This window comes from Caloenas nicobarica, chromosome 3 (genome assembly GCF_036013445.1).
Source record: "Caloenas nicobarica isolate bCalNic1 chromosome 3, bCalNic1.hap1, whole genome shotgun sequence".
NCBI classification, from domain to species: domain Eukaryota; kingdom Metazoa; phylum Chordata; class Aves; order Columbiformes; family Columbidae; genus Caloenas; species Caloenas nicobarica.
In genome coordinates, this window is record NC_088247.1 from 63,626,345 (window position 1) to 63,649,473 (window position 23,129).

At 42.0% G+C, this 23,129-nt stretch overlaps 1 protein-coding gene across 4 annotated transcripts in view; it reads right to left on the reverse strand.

Moving 5' to 3' along the window:
- The window catches only part of HIVEP2 (HIVEP zinc finger 2), a 139,326-nt gene that overhangs the window by 25,372 nt on the left and 90,825 nt on the right, over positions 1-23,129 (reverse strand). For all 4 annotated transcript variants that reach the window (XM_065630738.1, XM_065630739.1, XM_065630740.1 and 1 more), the window contains one exon: positions 657-701. The gene's annotated coding sequence lies outside the window, so the exon portion shown is untranslated. The remainder of the gene's footprint in view (positions 1-656; positions 702-23,129) is intronic.

Consider the following 23,129-nt stretch of genomic DNA (forward strand, 5'->3'; position numbering starts at 1 on the left):
TATATACCAAATTTTAGGATGGCTGAAGTGAGGTACTTCTCACCTTAGGCCATCTAACTGGTTGTACAAGAAGATGTTGATCACACTTTTGAACAGTCAAAAAAAGAGACATCAAATAAGCATTCTGAATGCAACACTCCTGGTACCTTTCCACACCTCCATCTTCCAATGACCATATTAAATTTTAGTGAGAATATCTTAATAGAGGTAAAACACATATTAAATAAATGAGCTATGACTACATTTATATGCCTTTAGCATTTTAGATTTCAATGTCAAAATTTCCATCCAGCTATACATGTACTGCTTGTGGTTAAATGCACTAGGTTTCCACAGTTCTATTATGAAGAAGCAATGCCCAGAGGTACGATTTTCATAGACAAGTACAGCATTTGAATTTGAAGAACGAAGTAGTTTTCCTGCTTCCATATTATGCAAACACATGATATTTTCCTGACGCGACAGTGAGAATTATAAAAAGTCATGATTTTACAATAGCGAGGAGAAGGGCAAAAAAGCAGTATTAGAGACACTGAAATGTATTTCATTCCTACAGTGGAAAAACTGAATTGGCCTTGAAGAAACATTAGCAAAATGCAAGGAAATACACAGGGAATGGGAACATATATGATTTTTTTTCAGTATAAAACAATTACCTGCATCTTCTAGGAATCTAATAGGCATGACTGTCTTCAAATTTCCTGTAGGGAAAAAAAAAAACCAATCATAAGAAATTCTTGATATTAAGCATAATGCCAAAGAAAGTTTTCTGTTCTTTACAGCAAAGGCCTGAAAATGTCATTTATCTATCCATTGGAAAAAAAACAGATTGTGTCTTGAAGGTCTGAGCAACTACATTTGGAAGAATAATGTCTGCAAGTCTTTTAAAAGTATTTAGGTTTCTAGTGTGCAGATGAATAACTGCAAGTCTGAACTAATGCACTCTTACCTTCCTGAGAGCTGCAAATGTCCCTCTTCAGTCCTACGCCTTTGCTAAGCCTGGATTATCCCTGAATCCCATTGGCAAATCCGCTTTCAATGCTTCTCTTCAGCTAATACTTTTAGGCTCCAGGCCTCTCATTAAATGTTTCAGGGACCAGAATGAAATCCTGTCCAGGGTGTCACCACTCAGCTGCAAGAAAATGTCGTGAAACATGTGTAGGTTTCCAAATAACTGAACACCAGAGGGATACTGCTCAAGAATATATGGTTGCCTTCTTAAAGAAGAAACCTACAGATCAAGTACATGGCAAAAAGACTCCTGTGACTGCCATGCTTTGCCACTTGTCTGACCATCACCAGACTGCAGGCTACTCTTTGTATTGCAGAAAAGACAGGTACAGAGAATATCCCTAAAAAAGGGAGCCTGAACATCATCTCCCTGCCCCAAAGAACATTTCTCCCCCCAAAGGAGGATCCTCCCTTCCAGTTTTCAACAAGTCTTATCTCGAAAACAGATTTGGGCTTTTCTTTCATTAAAAAGGATGTTTGTTCAATTGGGATAACAGAAGCAACAATTATGACTCTTCTTTATGGTTTTCATTTAGGACAAAATTCAGAGCATCTCTAAAGAACAGATCTTTAGAAATAGCCGGAGTATTAACTTCAATGGGATATAGGCTACTATAATGATGCTCAATTAGAAACTGTCAGAAAAACAGCTAGAGCACACATGCTTTCTCTGTTGAATAAAACCAACAGATGATAAAATAATAAAGTCTATAAAAGAAAAAAACTCATCAAAAATTGAAAAAATAATTTTTAATTCTTTGTAATTAATAACACTTTCAAAGAACAAACAGATGTTCGTAAAGGCCTATGACTTGACATAAGTAGAATCACCACTGTGCCACCTGTTATCAATTATTTATTTAATAGTAGAAATAACGTATCAGCAGTTAGGACAGCAATGGCTAATGGACTGTTGGTTTAGTCAAATATGGATAACACTATTTTTCAATTGTGACTACAGAGAAATCCCATATAGTACAAAATAATAGCAAGCTATCAAATACAAACCAGAAAATTTTAGGTCGTAATGTCATTCAGCTTTGATGGGCTAGTGCCTTTTAAAAGTGGCAACCTATTTTTGATAGGTGAGCTAAACTAATCTCAGGTCAGTAATGATGCCGATATACGAGCCCGGATATAGAGGAAAATATGTGTCTTGAGAAGCAGAAACCAGGAACAAGAGGGCATGTTCTTCATTGAGAGAGCATAAAGTTATTAGCCATCTTCAAAGAAAAACACTTTTCTTCTTATTAGGTAATTTTGCAAATGGTGAAGAAGAAATTTCTAGAAGATGGGAGAATCCCTTCTGTTCCATTCACCCTCTACCGAGAGCACCTTTACAGAAGAAATGTGCCAGTCACAGAAATGTGACAGCAATGGTTTTATTTGAGCATAAGATAATGTTGATATACTTCCAACAACTTTCTGGACTGAAATCTCCATTAACAGAGTTCAAGCCATTCTGCAGTCCTGCTATTCTCAGAATGTTCTATATAAATTTTCAGCCTACACTATGAAACAGGTACAGACTAATTACAGGGAGTATTGATGGCTTAAGTTTGGTCAGAGTCACTCTCCTGGGGAAAATAAATCCCTTTCCACAACTAACATAATCATTTCTGGTTTGGTTTGAGCTGCGATCCATCCTATGTTGAAGATGGCTTTAATATTATTTCTTTGGGTTTCTTTTTTTTCTTTTCCCTCCTCTCTAATAGGAGACCGCCCTAACTGGAGAAATCAAAAACACTGTAAAGCTAGTTTGCATTCTGTCTGTTTTTTCCAGTCAAGCCTCTGTCTCATCTGCCTGCATCCACAGCCTAGCTTAAGCCTACAACAGACTATCATTTTTCAGCTGATTGTTTCTCCTTTAGAAAACACTGTAAATGTACTCCTCAATACTGCTCTTCATCAAATATATACTATTCAATAGAGAGAAAATCCCTATATTTCAAGTACTACGTATTTCAAACTAAGGAACTAAGGATGATAAAAATGCACGTTTTCTTTAATACCTTTGGCACAGTTCAGCTCCGCTGGGCTGACTACAAGGAGCCCACCTACATGGATCAGAAGCCGTTTGGGAGCTGCGCTGGTTTGACAGGAGCTGCAAAGTCCCACCTGGCCGGGGGCCAGCCCAGGTTTCCCGGTAGGAATGCGGCCCTGGAGCCAGCTCCTCCAGCCACATGCGCTGCTCTATCTGCCCGCTTCAAACAGGGACGCTTTGCTTCTGTGAAACCTTTGAACATGAGAAGATTACTGAGAAACTGGGAGCTGTATTTATGTCAGATGCACCTACTAAATCAAGACACTTAAAACTTTCTAGAAAGGAGCATTATCCTGTTGCTTCTTTTCCTAAGGTGGCTTCATGAGCTGCATGCCAGGGACGTATATCTGGTCGACTGCAGAGCTCCAAGATTATTCCTTCCTTTCCTTTTTTTTTTCTCCCCCTTTTTTTTTTCAGACCATTAAAATGGTTACACTCAACAGCTTTAAAATAAAATTTGGCAAAATACAACTTTTACTACTTCTCAATTTGTAGCTCATATTACAGCTCTTGCAAGTGAACAAATTGGAAGCTTATGTCTTCAAGGCTAAATCCTGAGTGCACCATACAGAATAAATATTGACTCTAGCGTAAGGACTAAGGGTCAGATGCAGCCCTGTTTTAAATCTTTTCTGTCCAGCTCTGCCAGCACAAAGCCGGCCTAAAACCACAATAACTGGCCCCTTAAGAATTCATATTCTATAGGGCAAGTGTTAGCACAGACAAACTGCAGTGGCTCCTGTGAAATCCCTACACTCATGCACAGATCTCTGCCAAGACCCTTATTAAGCAAGTCTAGTTTATGTCTGGGATAAGCCCAGCAGCCAAGCAGCCTCACAAGAAAGAGAGGCCACCTCCAAGCTCTTCCCCACCTGCAACTGAGAAGAAAATTGCCTTGGTCTTTTGGGAGGAGAGCATACCTTTGGCTTGCTGTCCTACACCATGTTTCTCTCTGCCCCCTTAATGTTAGCCCCCAAGGAGCTGTTTGGTGTTGACATCCCACTGAAAAAAAAAAAAAAAAAAAGACTGGGAAGCCCAATAAAACACAAATTTACAGCTTCTTCTACCTAGGCAAAGTCACAGGTGGGCTAAGTCTCAACCAGCAGTTGATGCACATCTCTGAACTGAAGGATTTAACTGGCATGAAGATAGACAAGCATTTGTTCATCCTTCTGCGCAAGGTTACATATTAATTTATGTGTGTAGGATGTTCTGTAGCAACATAACGAAAGGAATGCAGTCCATGGGGTATACCATTTTGACATTTCACACAAATGAGAAAAGATAACCAACTGCAAACTTTTTTATACACACTTGCAGTCTTTGAACTCTACTTAGTAAAAGGATAAGGCAGAAAAAACACTTCTTAAATTTCCCAGTTTTGTAAAAAGGCTTCCAGTTCTTGATCAGAGAGATTCTCTTTGCATTTCCAACAGCCCTCAGTTAGGGGTCCCATCTGACTGTGGTTTTGTAGCTGGCCTTCTGCCTGTCTATTTGAACACCTCTAGGAATGACCGTAAATTCCTATATCAACCACTGGCACTTGGCAAAGTCTTGAATTACTGGGGAATGCAAGGATGCTTTTGCTGCAGTTTGGCAGGAGTTGTAAGACATCCTTTTACACATGGGATTCCAAGAACGCAGACCTTTTCAAAACAGGTTAGGTGCATTGATTTTAATCTACCACTTTCTATATTGTAATTACTCTTGTTACCTCTTCACATCTGAAGACACTACTCTAATTTGTTCATTTAATTCCACTCCAGATGTTCTGCCTGCCCTCTGGATTTCAGTGTTTTATTGAACTTATTGCCATTCTCCAAAACCAGCAAGAGAATCACAGTTTTGAAAATACCCTGACACATTTAGAATAACACACACGTTTTTAAAATTTGGGCAGCAGAACTAATTATTAGAATGTATTTTTCTAAATGTCATTTAAATGTACTAGCCAATACAAAAATAAATCCTGCTCAGCAAGTACACGTAGTACACTGTGAATTTACTATTAAATGATCAAACAGACTGTACTAAGCTCACTTGAGGAGCAGCTACAGGGCGGGATCTGTTCTCCACCGCCATGCTGGGTGAACACTTGTGCTCACATGGATTCCCCAAGAAGCCAGGAGCTGAGGGGACTGACTGGGAGGATCCAGGTACAGACGCATCCAGGGGAGACAGCAACCTGGCCGTGACCAAGCACCAGCTTCAGGCTTTTACTCTCAGGTTTCTATGAATGCACGTTTGTGTCCCTGGTAGTTGCTCGTTTAAAGGAACCGGATCTGTGCACGTAAAACTAGAAGTGGTATAAAACCTGGCATCCTGACTTCTGAGATTAGTTCAGTGCTTGCACTAAATCTGGCTCATATTTCAAGAACTATTCTAGAATCTCAGCTGTCGAGAAATGGCATATAACAGCACATTTTAATTAATTGGCGTAGTATTGATTATTTAATTAATTTTAAGGCTTTACCAAACTCACCTTAATCTTGTTAACTGAGATAATTCAAACTGTTATCTGAGACCAATATCTGAGTTTCTTGAAGAAACTAACTGGAACCTGTCTGCTTATAGGTACTTTGAAGTCAACTAAGAAAACAAATAAATAAACAAATCTGCTAGAGTACAACACCTGTTAACTGTAACTGTAGGAACTCAGACCTGCCTCAGACATTTCATATAAATGTCAATGGGAACATGCTGTGAAGAAGAACAAGACTCTCTTTCCCTCCTCTGAATGCGATCCTACCGAATCGGAGGTCAGGCACACTCTATCCCTTCTGCAGTGACCTTATAGAAAACTCAGGTGTGAAACAAGAGTCTCTCATTTGACTTCAAGGAGCTTGGAACAGGTACACAGTTTGGCTCAGAGTGGCTAGAAGGAGATAAATTATTCCAACAGCGAGTGAAAGAGCCAAATTCTGCTCTACATTATCCTGATATGAATCTGAAGCAAAGAGTCGCAAATCCAAGGACACAATTCCAGATTTATTCCTCATAAAAAACCCCAGAATTAGACATCACGTAGGTTTAGGGTCTTACATCCTACATAAATATCTCAGGCTATTTGTTACAAGATGAAAATAAACTAATCCAACACCTCTAAGATGTCTACAGAGAAATGAGTAACACATATTGCAACAAATGTTCAATGACAGTTCAAAAAACATGGGTGATTTTCTTTAAGAGATGCTGGCTTGCATCATAAATGCTTAGAGCACAGCTGCAGCAAAGCACTCAGTTTTTGCTATGTTAAGCATCTCAAATATAATTTTAAATTGCCAGTCTCTATAGAAAAATAGAACCCCCCAAAAAACTTAAATTCAAGTTGAGTGTATTTTAAGAAGCCATAGAAAAAGCCTACAGCAGAAATGCTTTAACACTGACCTTTTCACTATAATGACAAGGATAGCTCACTTAAAGTACACCACTATTTCCTGCTTCAGCATCATATAGAATGTACACATTGCTACCGGATGGAAAAAATGTATAAAAAAAGCTTTCACTTTGCCAAAGTCCAACCGAACACAGACTTATTTCCACAGGATGGCTATTTAAGAAAAAAAAAAAGAGAGAGAGAGAGAGGGAGAAAGCTACACAGGAGCCAAATTAATCTTAAACACTTCCTTTAGAGGTAAAAGTTTGCAAACAAATCACAGTTCTTCTCCTTAAATTGAACAAAAACCTGCTATCAAAGAGATGCCAAAACAACCAATAGGACAAACAATCTTGTCAGTCAATTAGCAGCTAATTGATCTCTCTGATCCCACTGCTTTTAACAGATCAGGTAAATATTTTGTTTCTGGTTGCCTAATCTTGCTACCTTGCTGTGCAAGTAAGAGTCTGTCAGAGGTGCTTAGTCGTGCCAGATAATACAAAATCTACCTGTTTTGGCTGACTGTCTTCTGATGCAGACATCCTGAATCTATCTCTATACAAAAGCAAAAGATTGTGATTGTTCAGATATGAAACTAAACAAGAGAATTATATAAACTGCCGATCTTCTCATGCTGTTACTTATTTCCTTGGCAAACAAGGAAAAAAACCCCAAACGAATGAATAAAATACCAATCAGTTCCCACATGGACCTTAAAATGTGATGGCAGAGCAACGGCAGATCTGACAGACAGCCCTTCCAGTGTTCTTAAAATTTCAGAAAGCAACAAAAGCATCACAGTCGTTTTGCTCCCCGCTCCCACCATTTCCTATTGAACCATATTAATAGTACGCAGTGACTTAAGAGAGAGCAGCTCCCATGCAGAGCACAGTAAGAAAGAGATGCCCACCAATAAGGTCCTCCCTAAACACTGTTTCGATGGCTGAAATTAGGTTTATATGACACCCAGTCGCATTTGTCCTAACCTGCAGAAGAACGAGCTTCTCTCGGGGTGAATTAAGTAGTAAATAAACAGTATTTACCAAATATACTTTAACAAGGTATAGTAGTATCCAAAGTGGTGCTGAGATACAAATGAGCTCTTAATTCTTGGGCTCCTCTCTTTATCAGCAAAAACTCAACTCTATCTCACTTTCTTATGAGCCACAGCAATTGAACATAACGTTACAGTGCCAAACTATAAAAGTGCGAAATAGTTACTGATCACTATTTGTAGGATTACTTAGAAATGCAGCTTTGGCCCTGCTGTTGGCCCCAAACCATTGTCATGTAAACAAATAGGCATTATGTAGCCCCCAAAACACAAAATATCTAAAATCCGTGAAAAGCAAATGCTCAGACACTAACCAATGATGCTACGTGATGCCACTGGGATTGTAATTAAAGTATTGCATTTGCAAGAACTGGTGAAAATTACTGAGATTAAAGACTTTTTTCTCAATTTAACACAAAGAAATGTTAATCAGAAAGGGAAATTTTGCATCTTATGAAGGACAAATTAACTAAATTATGAATTAAGCAGCACTTGTGAAAGATTAAAGTGTATGCAAAGAGCACGATTCCTGTGTGGACATGGTTTGTATCCATTTCTAGATTTATAAAACATCATCTACAGTAAGAAGGGTACGAACTGTATCACTGGAGAGTTCAAACTGCTAGAGTTGTCAGATATAACAATTTTCCTAACTGAAATGTCATGCAAAATCTGAAATGCCTTTTCATTTTCACACAAGAACTGCAATCTTGGGCAGCAGCTGGGGAGAACAGATCTGCGCTGGTAAATTCCTGTTAAGATACTGTAAAGCTTTTCCCCAGGTATTCCCAGGAAAAAAAAAAATCCAAATTTGTGTAAATATTGCAGCACTTTAGGTACTAAGTAATTATTATTCTGTTGCTAAATGGAAATATTAGGCAAATATCAGGGTTTTGCCTAGCATTTTCATCTTTGAGGGAAAATACCACTGAATTTTCTGGGAAATCAGGCTTTTTTAGTTTAAAAGTTACGCAATCTTAATTATGCAACCACGGCAGATTTTGTGAACAGCTATGTCTCCTTTCACACCATGTCAGAAGAAGCCACTTGCATTTCACATGAAAATATCAGTGCCTTTCCAACACTTTCTTGAACGAGCAGACGCGCTGCCTCTGACGGACGCCCTGACCCCGGGAAGAATTACATAGGAAGACATTTATAGCATCTGAGCTTGCATTTGTTTTTCACTCACACCAATTATTATGCAAGCTTATTTTAAAACCTGTCATTGTTTACCAAACCCTGTGGTCACCACACGTCAAAACAAAAACAGATGCATGCTAAACATCAGTAGCATGTTCTTACTATTTCTTTTCCATTTTTTGCACTCAAAGTAGAACGGTCCTTTGTGGCAGTTTTAGTTCAATCCATTCTGACCACTTTGTTAAAGTTCAGCTGAGATCAGCTATTGAGCCCCAAATCCTGTATATCGCACAGATGTCACAGCAGTCACTACTCTGCAGACAAAATGTTTCGTTTTGACTAATGACTCAATACAGGCATTTTGCTGTAGCAAATCTAGTCGCTTAGCATTGCCTCAAGACTCTGACCACTACAGTAGTAATACAAGTTACATTAATTAGACTGTACATTTTAAGGGTGCTGCTATCTTTACAACCCTCGGGGAAAAAAAAAAAAAAGAAAAAAAAAGTGCTATTTCAAATTAATCTGGCTCAGCTCTAAGCGGAGTAAGGCTCTAAATGGACATTTTCAGGGCCGATAGTCTACCAAAAGGGAAAGCAACCACTGCTCAGGTCTAGAAACCTCCAGACATACCGGGTTCTCCTTCTTCTGCATCATGATTGGCCCACTCCACCAAATAGAGCTGTTTTTCCATTGTCAGAAGAGGAAGTGAAATCAGCTAAAGATCTGGTCCAAAAGTCTCTTGGGTGTTTGTGATACACCAATGACACTTGTACACTACAAGCAAAAGAAAGCATCAACAACATACAATCATAGAATGAGTTAGGTTGGAAGGGACCTTTAAAGATCATCGAGTTCAATTCCAAACATCTCCTAGTCCAGCCCCCAGCATCCCCTTTACAGACAGGGAAATGAACGCATGGAGTATATGCACAAGCATATAGGGCTTCATACTTGCTAAACTACACTTGAACTAATAAACTACTAAATGTTCCTTGAGATAGTTCCTAACAATCTGAAAAACTGCACTGCAAAGGCTATTTTCCTTAAGACTGAAGTGCAATGTTTTAGCACTCAGACCACCTAAGACAATTAATCACCTTGCTTATTCAATTGAACTCTTCCCCCTACTTCTCTCTTCCTAACCCCCTCGCAGGATTTGAGGACACCCTGTTTGCCTGGAGATGGTGAATCACTACAAACCAGCAGGCCCACTCGGTTCCTCAAAAGACACAAAAGTAAAAAATAGCTCGTACTAATGAAGCAAGTACAGCGTCAGCAGCCAGATGAGCGTGGGTGATCAGATAAGGGTCTGCTGTTGCAAAGGGCAAATTATTAAGAGAATGCTTCTCCCTCTCTCTCTCTCTTTATTAAGCTCTGTTCTTCCTTTACTGAAACCAGCCCTCTGCAACGCATGATAAATGACACCTGACAAGATTGACTCCTCCTGTAATCGCAAGTTTCATGCCGGCACAGGAAGCGGTGCCCCGCTACAAGCTGAAGGTACAGTGGAGGTGTCACTAAAAAATAAAATAAATAAATAGAGGCAAAAATAAAGCCTAAAAACAGTCAGGACCACCCACTGAGTATGACTGTGTGGGTATATTTAGCCGGTCTAACACCAACTTTCCTTGTTTAAAAACACAATCTTACCTTTATGCAAAACAGCTTCCTGTTTCTAAACATAACTTGAGAAACTTTAGAACATAAGAGGGGAGAACTCAGATTTTGAAACTGTCCCTTTTTCACTGACATTACAAAAAGATTAAATGTGAAAAGACCAGGTAGATCTTCCATGTGGGTTTTGCATCCTGACTTCCTACAATGAAAGTATGAGAGTTTGCTATTAAGGCATCCTAATACAGCCCACTGGACTAGGAAACAGATTCAGAAGCAAAGCCAGACCTGTACCTGCAAACTTCTCTGGGGGCCAGAAATGAGACTCTGAGAGCTGAAGGAATGGGAACACGTCCTGCGCCAGCATGGAGCCAGCATGGCCCTCAAGAGAAGGCTGCACCCCAGCAGAAGCAGACACATAAGCCTGAAGACTGATTAGATGCAGTTGCACTTTTACAGCCCTGTTCTGCAAGTCTCATCTACTCTGAGGCCAGTTTACATCACTTTACCAGCACAAAGGAGCTTTTAGGAAGAGTGTAAATACAACTTAGTCCCATTTAAGGCACTCCTACGCTGCCTAATAAAGTGCCATGAGTATAAAGGACTGTTTGGCCAAGTGATACAGCTTAGTATCTTAAGAGCAAAATCAAGAAGTGCTTCCAACCACACATTTGAATTTCCGATTCCCAAATACCTGTACTTAGAGGAATTAATGAATTAACTTTAAAGTGCTGGCACAGTGCCCATGCATGTCGGCTGGCACGCACACCAGGATGAGCAGAGATGGGTGCTCAGACACCATCCACCATCAATTTGCTCCACTTGGCTGCAGCCAAGGACTTCCCTCATGCCCAGAACAGGGGGGCTCGCTCCATGTCCCATCCCACCTCCATACCACTGGCACTTGCAAGCTGTCCTCACAGTGCCACACTGACCACACTTACAGCCCAAGACTCAACCCACCTTACTGTGTCAGGAGTCCTGACACTTTCACAGGTTTAATTGCAACAGGATGAGCTACAACTATGTTCAGCATAGAAGTTCAGAGATGTTCAGCAACCTCTCATTCCAGGGTGACTTTGTGTTTCTGCACGGTGTGAGTTTTGCTCCCCCTAACCCAAAGGGGAGGCAAGTCTGGTCCCGAGGACTCTCTTCAGAATGTCTGCAACTGTTTAAAGTCCATTGCTGCAATATTACTACTGGAAGTAACACACGTGACAACTTTCTCGTGCTCTACATGAGCTGTGCAAGGAAATAGCCTTTTCCACAATTATGGTTTTTCTATTTAATATCATGACTCCTTTGGCTGATGCTTACATGAGAGTTTCATTATTATGCAGCCTTCCTGTGGGGCTCCAAATACCTCACACCAATCATTCTGGGGCTGGGGTGAAACAAAAACGCACAAGTTTATACCAGAACTTTTCTCTTATTTACAACAGGGGAAAAAAAGCCCACTGTAAGACATAGCCAACTTTACATGCAAGAGTCAATGAAAATGATTATTCTGACATTATAATTTTTATTTTGTTCTGATTTAAAATTTTTTTAAAGAAATTGAAATTAATAAGATAGTATTTTCAACATTCTCTTCAGTGGGAAATTGAGAGCATACTCTTTTCCTGATATGCTGTGATTAATTCCCATTGACAAAACCATTCTTTGTTCAGCATCATAGTTTTGTCTTTTCATCCTATGCCTTAGCAGTAAATTTAATAGCCACTGATTTTTTACTAGAATAGATACACATTGTGATGCAAGACAAATCAGCTGATGATATTATTCTTCAGACAATTTAATTTTCATCTGAAATGAGGAGTAAATGTTGTTATATTAGAGGAAATATGAATGTAAAAATAGTTATTAGTAGGTTTAAATATTGAAGACCATACTCTGGCAGTACATTTACATAATGTTAATAGGAGACAGGACCACATACCCCAAACTGCTCTTAAGTTATAAAACTAAAAGCATAATGATCAGAACCTCAGCCTATCGCCTCAGTCACATGTGGAGCAGAAATTTTGTTTAAGTAAGTCATATATTCTTATTTTTTTAAGACTTTACCTATCTAAAGAAAAATGCACAAAGGAGAAGATGAAATAAAAAAGAAAAGAAAAAAAAACAACAAACAGGAAAAAGCGTATGAGAAAAATGAAAAATTACCTTCACTGGTACAATTAATACAGTATTTTTTATTACACGGCATTTTCCAAAATCATACAGAATAGACTGGCATCTCTTCCCTGATGCTCTAGACTCCAGGGCAGAGCCCGGCAGCTGCTCCCTGGCTCCCCATGGGCTCGGGGCATGGGCGGCACTGCCACCCCAATCCCGGGGGCTGTGATGGCGACGTGCCGCCTTCGGCACCCCTGCACCCACATGGACCTTCGGCCTCTGGGCGTTCAGTGGCCCCACAAGAGACATCTTTGACCGTGCACAAATTCAGTTCAGAACCAAGAAAGGGGTTCACCGGAAAATAATTTGAGGGAAAGAAATGGTAACTTTTCAGTGGGATCCATCGCCTGGGGGGTTTGCACAGCGGCAGATGGGGCGGGAAGGGGGCAGCCACAGATCGTGGCAGAGTAGGGCAAGGGGCTGCCTGACCACATCCAGCCCGGCCCTGTTCAGCGCCCCCTCCCTCCCTCCCCAGGGGCTCCAGGGCTGCTGGGCTGCATTCACCTGGCCTTCTCTGCTGCCCAAACTGCGATGAGGATCTGCTGGATGGGTACAAAGCCCAACCACAGGGGGTTCAAGGGTGTGAAAACTTTCTGTTTGCAGTGTCACATACCACACTCAGTCACAACACAGGGAAGATAATGAGCAGAAGTAAAATAAAACAGGGGGGCAGCTCTTCTTTTCCATAAGTTCCTGTAATGGGCTTTCTCCATTGGCCAATATTTAAACCGTGGGTGATGGAAAGTTATTTTCCTCAGTGTAAATCAGTCTCTAACTTGTGCACATGGCAGAGGTGGGGTGGGAGCCTGCACTCGGTGGCTGACTGCACCTCAGGTGGGACAGTGGTCCCACAACAGCACTTTCCACAAAATGAAGGTCTACACTTGGTGACAGCACCATCGATTTCGCACCCTGGGTAGGGTGACCCCACTGCGGGCAAAGGGAGGCAATGAGCACGGGCACAGAATAGCTGGGGGGGTCTCCAACGGGAGCCACAGGGGGGGCAGAAAGAAGATGCAGCGTTAGGTAAGGAGGGGCTGCGCTATCTCACATCTTTCTACATCCTGCCACAGGTCGCTTTTCCTGCCGCAGCCCTCCCCTCCCACCCCTGCGCGGTGTCACTTTCACCGGGGTGCACTCCCCTCCCACTCACCCATGGGTAACACACACCATGATTTATGTCACCTCTCCCATCTGGCCTGGCATCTCTGAGGTGCGAGCAATAGATGCAGTCTACGAAAGGATAGGAGTAATGCTTTATTGGCAATTACAGCAGGCAAGCAGCTCAGCTCATAAAGCAATTCTTCCGTCGTGAAGACCTGTATGAGATGTGAGCAGGTTGCCACGGGCCTGGCGCCTGCTGTGCAATGACATGTGTCCTCGCTGCTGGGCAAAAGGGCAGCTCCAATTAGGTGTCTTGTATTATTAACGTTCTGCTGCTTCATCTGTTGATCACATATCCTCTTCTCAGCCCCTCTGCACCCCAGCTCGTGCAACGCACTGACATCCACAGAGGAACTGATCTACCCAGGAAAGCTCCCATGGAAATCTGGTGGAGGGGATGGGACTTCCTACAGGACTCCTTCCTTTTGCAGACCCAAAAAAGGGGCAGAAGAGCCAAAAAGTCAAATAGATCACTGTAACTAGGATCGTCAAGCTAAAAGATGAGAAATACGAGATATCTGCCCTGCCGGGAGTAATAATTACAATGTATTATTAACAAAACTCAGGTTTCATCATTAACTTGACTTAGGTTTCAAGAGCTGATCTCATCCTAATCGCCCTCCAAATTATATCCAGCGTTGCCCTCAGAGCTGAACCAGTACCAGCAAGGAAGGCTGCTGGTAACTATTACACTGAAGAGAAAGCACAGGTAAAAATGAGCTATAAACCCCACAATCGAACAGGTGCAAAAAAATTAAAGACAAATTTTAAGTTGCCTGAACTCAGGGTGATCCCACCACTTGGATCTGATCCTGCCAGAAAGATGGAGCCGGTAACTTCAAAGCAGCTGAGAGGACAGGGCTCACTGTCAACACGTGCTGCATACGGCACAGCTGACGTGACCCTGCTTCTGCAAAGGCTTGGCTCCTCTCCCCTCAGAGGTGTCGGTACAGTCACAGCTCCTCTCCTGGATCTCAAAACATGAGAAAGGCCACCTACATCTTTGCTATAATGAAGTAGCCAACTGTCTCAGTCATGACCCAACTGCTGCAACAAAAGACCCGTGTTTGATTTCATTCCTCTACCAAGCTCATCATAAGAGCAAATAAAATCTTCAAAAGCTTTTTCTCAACCTCTGAGATGAAAATGCCATTTTAATTGTGGATCAGTGAGGTCTGCTTGAGTAAAATACCCCAAATCACTTGGATGCAATAGCAGAACAAACACCACCCTTCTAGCAGGGAGCCTAATTGCTCTGGTAGCACCAACAAAGAGCTGCCAGTTCATTAGATGAAGCTGGAGGAGCTGCAGTTTCCATCTTCACAAGCTGTGAGTATTTGATTGCAGAACTGCTACAGAAGTTTGATCCAAAATTCAGCCGCTGATTTTTGATCAGCAAAACTTAAAAGCAAAGAAGCTATCAGTCTGATATTTTTCTTCATAGCTTTCTTCAGGATAACAATTTATTCTTCTCCTTGATCTGTTCAAGAATGCCAAATCTAATCTTCAGATAGGATTTGGACTTCTATGTTCTATATAAGCCTGCTTAGCAGAAAAAATAGCAAAAGCAGAACTGATATGAACCAAACTGCAGCTTTACGTGACATCTGGATGACTCCGGCAGCTACGCGGCCGTCCTGCAGCCTGGCTGCACCAGCACCGTGCCAGAGCATGCAAAGGGCAGAGGAAGGCCAGGGAAAGGCCAGCAGAGGCCCAAGGCTGCCATGCTTCCTGCAGGCTGCTCACAGCAGGTTTGGGCAGCAGGTGACCAGGCGGAAGGCAGAGGAAGCATCCTACTACCATGTCCAACGGGGAAACGATTTGCCGAATCACATTAAAGGGGAACATGCCACCGAAACAGCCAAGAGCTCCCTTTCCCTGTTGCAGCAGCCCCAGGTGCACCTCTGCGCCTCTTCTAGGAGGCCACGCTGCCGTGCTCAGGTTTGTCCTCCCATCCCCTCCTTCTCACATCATACAGTAACCATTTCCTTGCTTTACACTTTAAGAATGTGTATTTCTGTTTTGTTTTGGTTTTCCTTTGCAAACATTATTACGCAGAACACATTCTGAGTGGAAAACACAAATCTAATTTCAGGCAGATACCTGCCTCAGCAAGTCTACCCAGCACAGCTTACTTTCTCAGACTCCACGTGTGTACATCCACATACGGGCTCAGACATACCTGCATAAAGAGGTCCATTTGCTTGAGTGTTTGCTAACAAATGCCTGGCAGCCAGACACCAGAAGGGCATCCAGTTATTTTTCATTTTTTAAAGAAAAGGTTACTTTCACCTCTAGGAACAAAGCATTGCTGAGGTAGCTTGTAAAATGCACCACCCACAGATTCTAAACCAAATCTTAACATTGACATGAAAATTAAAGGTGCAAAGAAGAGTAACCTTTTTTTCTCCCCCTTTTTATGCAGTTTGAATCAGCTTGTGGGAAAGTTAATAAAATTATTCCACCAGTGAAATGGAAAGTGAATAAAACCAGTACATCATAAGCCTTCAAGAAAACTCCACATGGGATGCTCTCAGGAAAACCACTCAAACACAGTGCCACCCAGTATGCTGAGGGCTCGGGGAGGTTGGCTCTTTGTGTGGCCAGGACCATGCTCTGCTTTTCACTCGAGGTGCTCGTCAGGACTGGAAACCAAAACCTTCTTTTCTGACAGGTCATGAATTAAGTAACTACAGCTGGTTTCCAGGATCTCTTTCCTTCTGCTAGCAATCTCATATAGAAACAATACAATTACTGACACTGTAAATTAGTTCCAGAGGTGTCTTTTTAATCACAAAGCTGTTGCAAGGTATCTCTTCTCCAGTAGCATAACAGTGAGTTCAGGAAGCGCAGAGCACCTGCCAGCATTAAAAGAAGAGCACAGCTAAAACCACAGGTCTCAGTTGTTCAAACGCTGCCTGTTACAGGAATTTCATCTATGCTCACACCCTGCTAGAGCAGTCTAGGTAATAAGAGAAATAACGAACAACAGGGAAAAAGTTAAAGGAGCACTAATATAAATGGGACGGCATTGCTGACTGACATTTTTAAGCCCCAGTAGTGTTGATACACTCATGAACAAGTCTGAATTTATAGCAAAGAGTAAGTGCATGACTACACTACAAAGTTTTTATCTCAAAAGATGCCTACATTGCCTGAAAACTAGGATCATGCTGCTGAAATTCCCACTAGTCCAATACTTTGTTTCCTCCTTGGTTTCCTTTTTTTCTCTCCCTGTTTCCTTTTTTCTCTCTACAGGGAACTGAGCTGCCTTATTTTTCTGTGATTTTCAGCAAAAGTATGTGGATAAACACTGAGGGCATCAAGCCCACAAGAGACTCAGCCTTTGTCTCCCTTGGGAAGTGGATACAATGCCAACTTGAGTGGACTCTGAATCCTAGTTTTAATTAGAGAGAAGGTGAAACCAGGTGAACCTACCTCTTGCTTAAACACTATTCTTTCCTCAGTATCCCTCTGTTCTCCAGAAAAATGGTCTTCTCCCTGTTGGTGACCATTTATGCAGACACAGGATCCAAATTCTTTCCCAGAGTGTCCTCACCATCTGCTTGTCGTCTACCTCTCTATTGACAGCTTCCAATAAAAGCTTCCTTTAATAGAGTTGTCCTGACTCACAGGTGGCGGGGAGGGAAGCTGACCTCGCTGCAGCATCAAAAGTCTGACGCATTTGGAGAGGCTGTGGTTTCGGGTCTGAAAGAATTCAGCCTTGTTTTCAACTAAGTTTTACATGTTTAACTTCCAAAATATCGCCCTATAGCTCCGTGTCTGTTTGCCACTCGATGTTGTTTAGTGGTTTGACTTAGGACTATTCAGGGCTTTAGCCATACGCTGGCAAATTAGCAGGACTCACCAGCAGAAGAGAGTTTCTCAGAAACACAGCCACCCAGGCTCCTGGCTGGCTCCACCTCTTGTCCGCCCACTCCCAGTTTCAGACATTTCGCATTCCAAAACTGGAAGTGTCTATGCAACATAAGGTCACATTATTGCACAACGCGCTCTGCTCCTTTCTAAGAGCCACTGCATCCTCAAAAATACATCAACTCTAGCAGCAAGAGAGCCGTTTACAGTGGATTTCTAACTTAGTGGGAGTATTTTATCCAATAATCTTGTAAGAAGGACATGAAGTGCATGACTCTTCCCTACTTTTGGTAAAATTGTTACCAAGATGGCATTAATTTAACACTTCCACATCACCATTCCTTCCCCTTTAAGCTGCCTTTTTAAATTTTGAGGACTAATTTTTACACTTCCCCAAAATATTTCTGTGCTGGATAATTTTAGGACACACTAAACAGAACAATTTCTGCCTATCTTAAATGTAGAATTGAGGCCATTTGTGGCTTTTGTAACGCAACTGTGAAATCCAACTGATTGTAACCAGCGTAGGTTTTGCCAATTTTTTTTTCTTGCCAAATGGTCTGAATAATTGCTATGATCTCTCCTTCGCTTAGTCTTTGAATTCTAACAGGTGAATGAAATCTCCAGTTTCAATTATAACTGAAGAACACTACTTCTTTTAGCACAGGGGGATTGAAAGTGAGGTAGGCTTTTTTTTTTTTCTTTCCCCAAAAGACAGTACATGGGTGGAAATGGTGGTATCACATTGTGTTATATTTGAAACTGTATTCAGGTTTTCAGCTACAATTAAGTCATCTCTGTTAGCATGGAAAGCCTATTTGGCATTCCCTCAAATGCCAAGGAGTTATATTGCTATCTCCTAAATGTAATTTTTGACATATTTAAATAAAGAATAAATGACCAGTCTACATGTGCCGCTGCTTCTCTCAGTTCAGATCTGTCACCTTCATCCTCAGCACCACCAGGGCAACAGAGCAGTGGGGAAGCAGAAGGGTTCAGGGCTGGGGGGCTCCTAGCACCCTCTGGTGAGAACTAGGATGCTGCCAGGGCTACTGGCTAAGGCAGCTCTCAAAAAGCCCTCCTGATTTCACAGTCAAGCAGGTTCTTCATAAGCTGTCACTCCTGTCCTCCCAGAAGTGAGAAGGCCCAGATCCAGTAGTCAGCGTTCAGAAATCTGATTCAGGCTACCCAGTGAAAATTACGATGGCCAAAGCAAACCAGTAACGGAGTAAGAAGGAGACGGAAATAGAGAGAATCCTACACGAGGAGTGGAACGAGAGACAGAGGAGGACTTTTGCACTTATCTATTTCATGAGATGCACCGGCACCGTGCTCTGCTGTAGGTAAGGGGAGCCCAGGATCTTCATTCTGAGTCATTCATTTGGAAGATACAGCATGATTGAGAGTCAACTGCCCTTCCTCTCATGGAAAAGATACTTAAAATAGTGCTAATGGTTTTAAGCTACTTAGCTCCTGTTCGGGTCTCTGATTAAAAGGTTAGACTGTAATATTTAACCACAACTCCCATGCCTTTCTGAGGAGCACGGAGGGGGCTGCCTGAGGGAAAGTCACACACCTGCCACGCAGCTTCCTGTGAGCACGAGGTGCAGAAACCTTGGCCAGCCTTCAGCCAGTGCAGTGGCTGTCACGCAGTGTGCTTTTTGGTGCGGCCCATTTCCTTCAGGAGGACATATTTCCCTTGGGGACAGCAGGGGCTAGTGCTCTGTGTGTGCCACTAGCCACAACCATCAAATCTGTCAGCTGGTCACCATGCAATACAGCCAAAGGTTTAGTGCTTTAAGAAGAACTGGCTGCATGTCTAAATGAGAACAGGATGGAAAACCGATGAGGGATAGCATGAAAAGGATTCACAGAAGTCTGGAGACACAGTACTGTAAGGAGAACAGAGCATCTACTACAAATCTTGGGGAACTATTCAAGCTGTTACTTTAAAGAGTAAAAGTGGTATGTGCATTCATTCTTTTCTAACGTCCATCCATAAGAGGTCACTGTGTGATTCAGTGAGTACCTTGGTGTCAGCCGCATTCCTCTCTCCCTTCCCATATGCTCAGCACCAGGTGCCCAGTCACCTACAGTGATGTCCCAGCCACCACCCAGCTGCCTTCCATAGGCACAGTTAGGGCAGGCAATAAAGCAAGACATGTATGGAAGTCCTTCAAGAACTTTGATGGTGCGACCTTAGCCAATTTTACAATCACTTAAATGTACTTACTTTTTATTTCTTAAATGGAATCCAAGAGTTTCGCAACCCCCATAGACATTTTGAATAACCAGTAAAAAATACACAAAAATTTGGGAAACTGAGTTTGAACAGCAGAGATACAAGCTCACAAATGGCCAAGGTTCCTCTGGTTTCCCAGGGTTTAGGGCCTCTATTTTAGAATGTTTCACTATGACGTTGCTTCTTCAGTAGTTAGTAGACTTTGTCACAAGGGTGACTACAATACAGTGTGGGCTGTCAAGGTGACCTGCCCACAGGAACTTGTTAAGCATGAAGTTTTTGTACTGCCGTTTACCATGAGATGAGAGGGAATAATAAGCAGACACAACTTAATGGCAACTGAAATGGTTTTAGCTCAGTTCAGCTAATCAAAGATCTTCTCCATGAAGCAAGATGACTTAAAGGGAAGTATTTCATTCAGAGATCTCCACTGGAAAACAAAAAATAAAAATAGCAATATGGAGATCTTCCAGTGGAAAACTTGTTCTTGTGGAAATTCCACTTTCAATTGACAAATTGTTTTTATGAGAAATTCCTAAGCAGCTGTAGGCACAGCCCTCATGCTGAGAATTTGAAAAGCAGCTCATGTCTGACCCAATGCCCTCAGATTTCCCACATCAGATAAACTGCAAGAGCAGAGCCCTCACTTCTCCCTTACTCCCCTGCACACCCTGCAGCACACAAGTGTTCCCACCACAGGCACGACAGCATATTGACTGCAGCGCTGGTACACACATGGTAACAGATGGGATGTTTGGGGGATTAATCTTTTAATGTCCCAAATCAAGATTAATTACAGGCTCTTATATATAAGCTGTCCCTAATGCTCTGATACTGGTAAAGCTGTCACTGATTTCAGCAACAGGTTTGCCTGCACTAGGCACTGTACGCTTGGGAGAGTCTTCAACAAAGCTCCTCAGAGTAGACTTGCACCAGACAGAACTTGGGCTAGACTTTTATGTGATTATATGAATGGTCACAGATCATGGATGTAACTTCATTGTTGTTGTTGTTTTACACTGGCTTAAACCCATCAATAAGAACTACAAACTCAACAGTTAACATTACAGAGAGTAGGACAAACATTTTTAGTGAGCTTGCTAAGGGTCTTCTAAATTTGCAGGAGGAACATTGAGTAAGAGCCTCCTTTATGAAGGGATAGTAGAAAAGCACAAACCATTCATCATAACGCATCTTCTTTCTATCAACCACTTTAGCATGAATCATCTTACCGTGTAAACAGACTAGAAATCATATTTATGGCAGGGCTGAAAGTATCTCAGAGATTCAGAGGAAGAAAAAAGCTATTAGAGTAGGCAGGCTTGTACAACCCCTCGCAGTCCAGAAAGAGGTATTGAGCACCTAAATTGTTCACCTAAAATTTTGCAGTGATTTACAGTAATTCTGTACCACTGTATTTTCACAGTAATGCATTTTAAACACAAAACAAAATGTAGATCCCTGTGAGTAAAATGTTAATTCTATAGACAACCTGGGACTGGTTTTCACAACTTACTCTCAAGAGTAGATCTCATCTCTTTCTCTACTACCTCCCGTCCCGTGTAGCCTGTGTGACAGCAGAGCAGACCTGGCATCCCCCAAAGCAAGCTGAGCTCAAACCCAGCGGAGCTGTGGCAGGAGCGGGAGCCCCAAGGTGCCATTGAGGAGGCTATCGGCAGCTGGCCGCCCGCCAGGCGCTGCGGGCAACGAGGTGAAGGAGTGGACAAAGGCCGCTGCTCAGCTGCTACCCTGACCTTCAGCTACGCTGATCTGTGAGGGGAATGTACCCCCTGGCCACACTCGTGTTTCTGAACTGCATGCTTTCTTGCCTATCTGCAACACTATGCACTCACATATGATACCGGGTTCGCACGCATGTGTAGCCTCGTGCCTGTGCTGCACAGGAGGCTGACAAGTTCCCCTCTACCCTGACCACAAAGCAGCTACTCAGTGACATCAGGGTCACTGCTGCTCTGCACCCGCGGAGCACCGCAACCACACGTGCTCACCAAGGCATGCTGCACGGCTGTGAAAATCACACACGTCGAGATCAAACTGCAAGCAACATGAATTTCAGAGATTGGTTAAAAAAATCCTGTGTCTCTCCACCAAAACGAGTTACTCTTTTGGGACATCACAGTACTAAAATACAATCACAACGGAAATCTTATTGATACAAGCTTTGTTACTGAAGCGACCAGAAGGGCATTTATTTTCAGAGTCAGACACTCGAAAGAATACCCCACGTGCCAGATAGTGTAAGAGGTCTTTTCCAGCAAATAACAGAGGGAGCTGTACTACACTAAAACACATGATAAAAGAAGAGGGCCCAGGCTCTTCTCCATATCCTCCACATACCTGTTACTGTCACACAGCTGCTCTCAAGTCTACAGTTTCCTGTGCAGTACAAACTGCATACCACTTCCCCTACAGAAAAAAAAGCCTTGCTTGTTCTTAATTGACGATGGAAATACTGTCATATTTTCCACTAGCCAAGCTTGAAACCATTACTGAACAAACCTGCATTAATTTTTCCACAACATTTTGCAGAAATGTCAGGAAACAGCTGCACCAGAAATGATTAACTGTCTTTATCACTAAGGCTTCGTTGGCCAACTTCAAATAGTATAGGTTTTCTTCTTTCAAAACTCTACATTCAGTTATTTTTTTGTTATTCTTCAGTTGACTGTCTCAACACACAACTTTCTCTTCAGAAGCATCCAATTACATAGGTCCAGTGGCATACAGCCATTTTACAACCATTGGAAGAATTTGTACAGTTTGGAGCTGCATACTTCTAGGAAAAGATTGCTTCCTGCAGATTGCTCAGCTGTGTCTTTCTTGGATCAAATTCAATGAAATTCACAAGTTGCAGTCAAATTGTATTTGCCAGTCAGACTGCATTCATTATGCTGACATAAATGCTTCTTGCTGCGTTTTCTTACTCCTTTCCTCTCGTCCTTCTCCTTTCCCCTCTTCTCTCCCCACACTGTCTTTCTCACCTCTTCTTTGAGCTATAGCGTGTGTCAAAACTTAACCATACAATGCCCTGTATATTTTCTGGCAAAAACAAGTGGAACAGTATACATCATCATTCCAAACATGCAACCACTGAGATGCTAGAAGGCTTGGTACAAAGTAAGAGTGCAGCCATCTGGAGATAACTGCTAGCGTGGATCTGAAATTCCCAGCTGGCTGAAACTTTGCCGTCTCAGAACTTTTTAGCAAAGTGTCAGTGAGCAAGAGACTCAGCTCACACAGATTTGCACAGGGCTCTGGATATTATGTAATTTTTCAAAAACGTAAATTCTTCAAATTTCTGATAAGAACAGAGCAACAAAAAGCAAGGTTCACAGAATTACTTTAGAAAACCAACAAATATTACAGTTTCTTGTTTATATTTTGAAACATTTAATTTAGCATT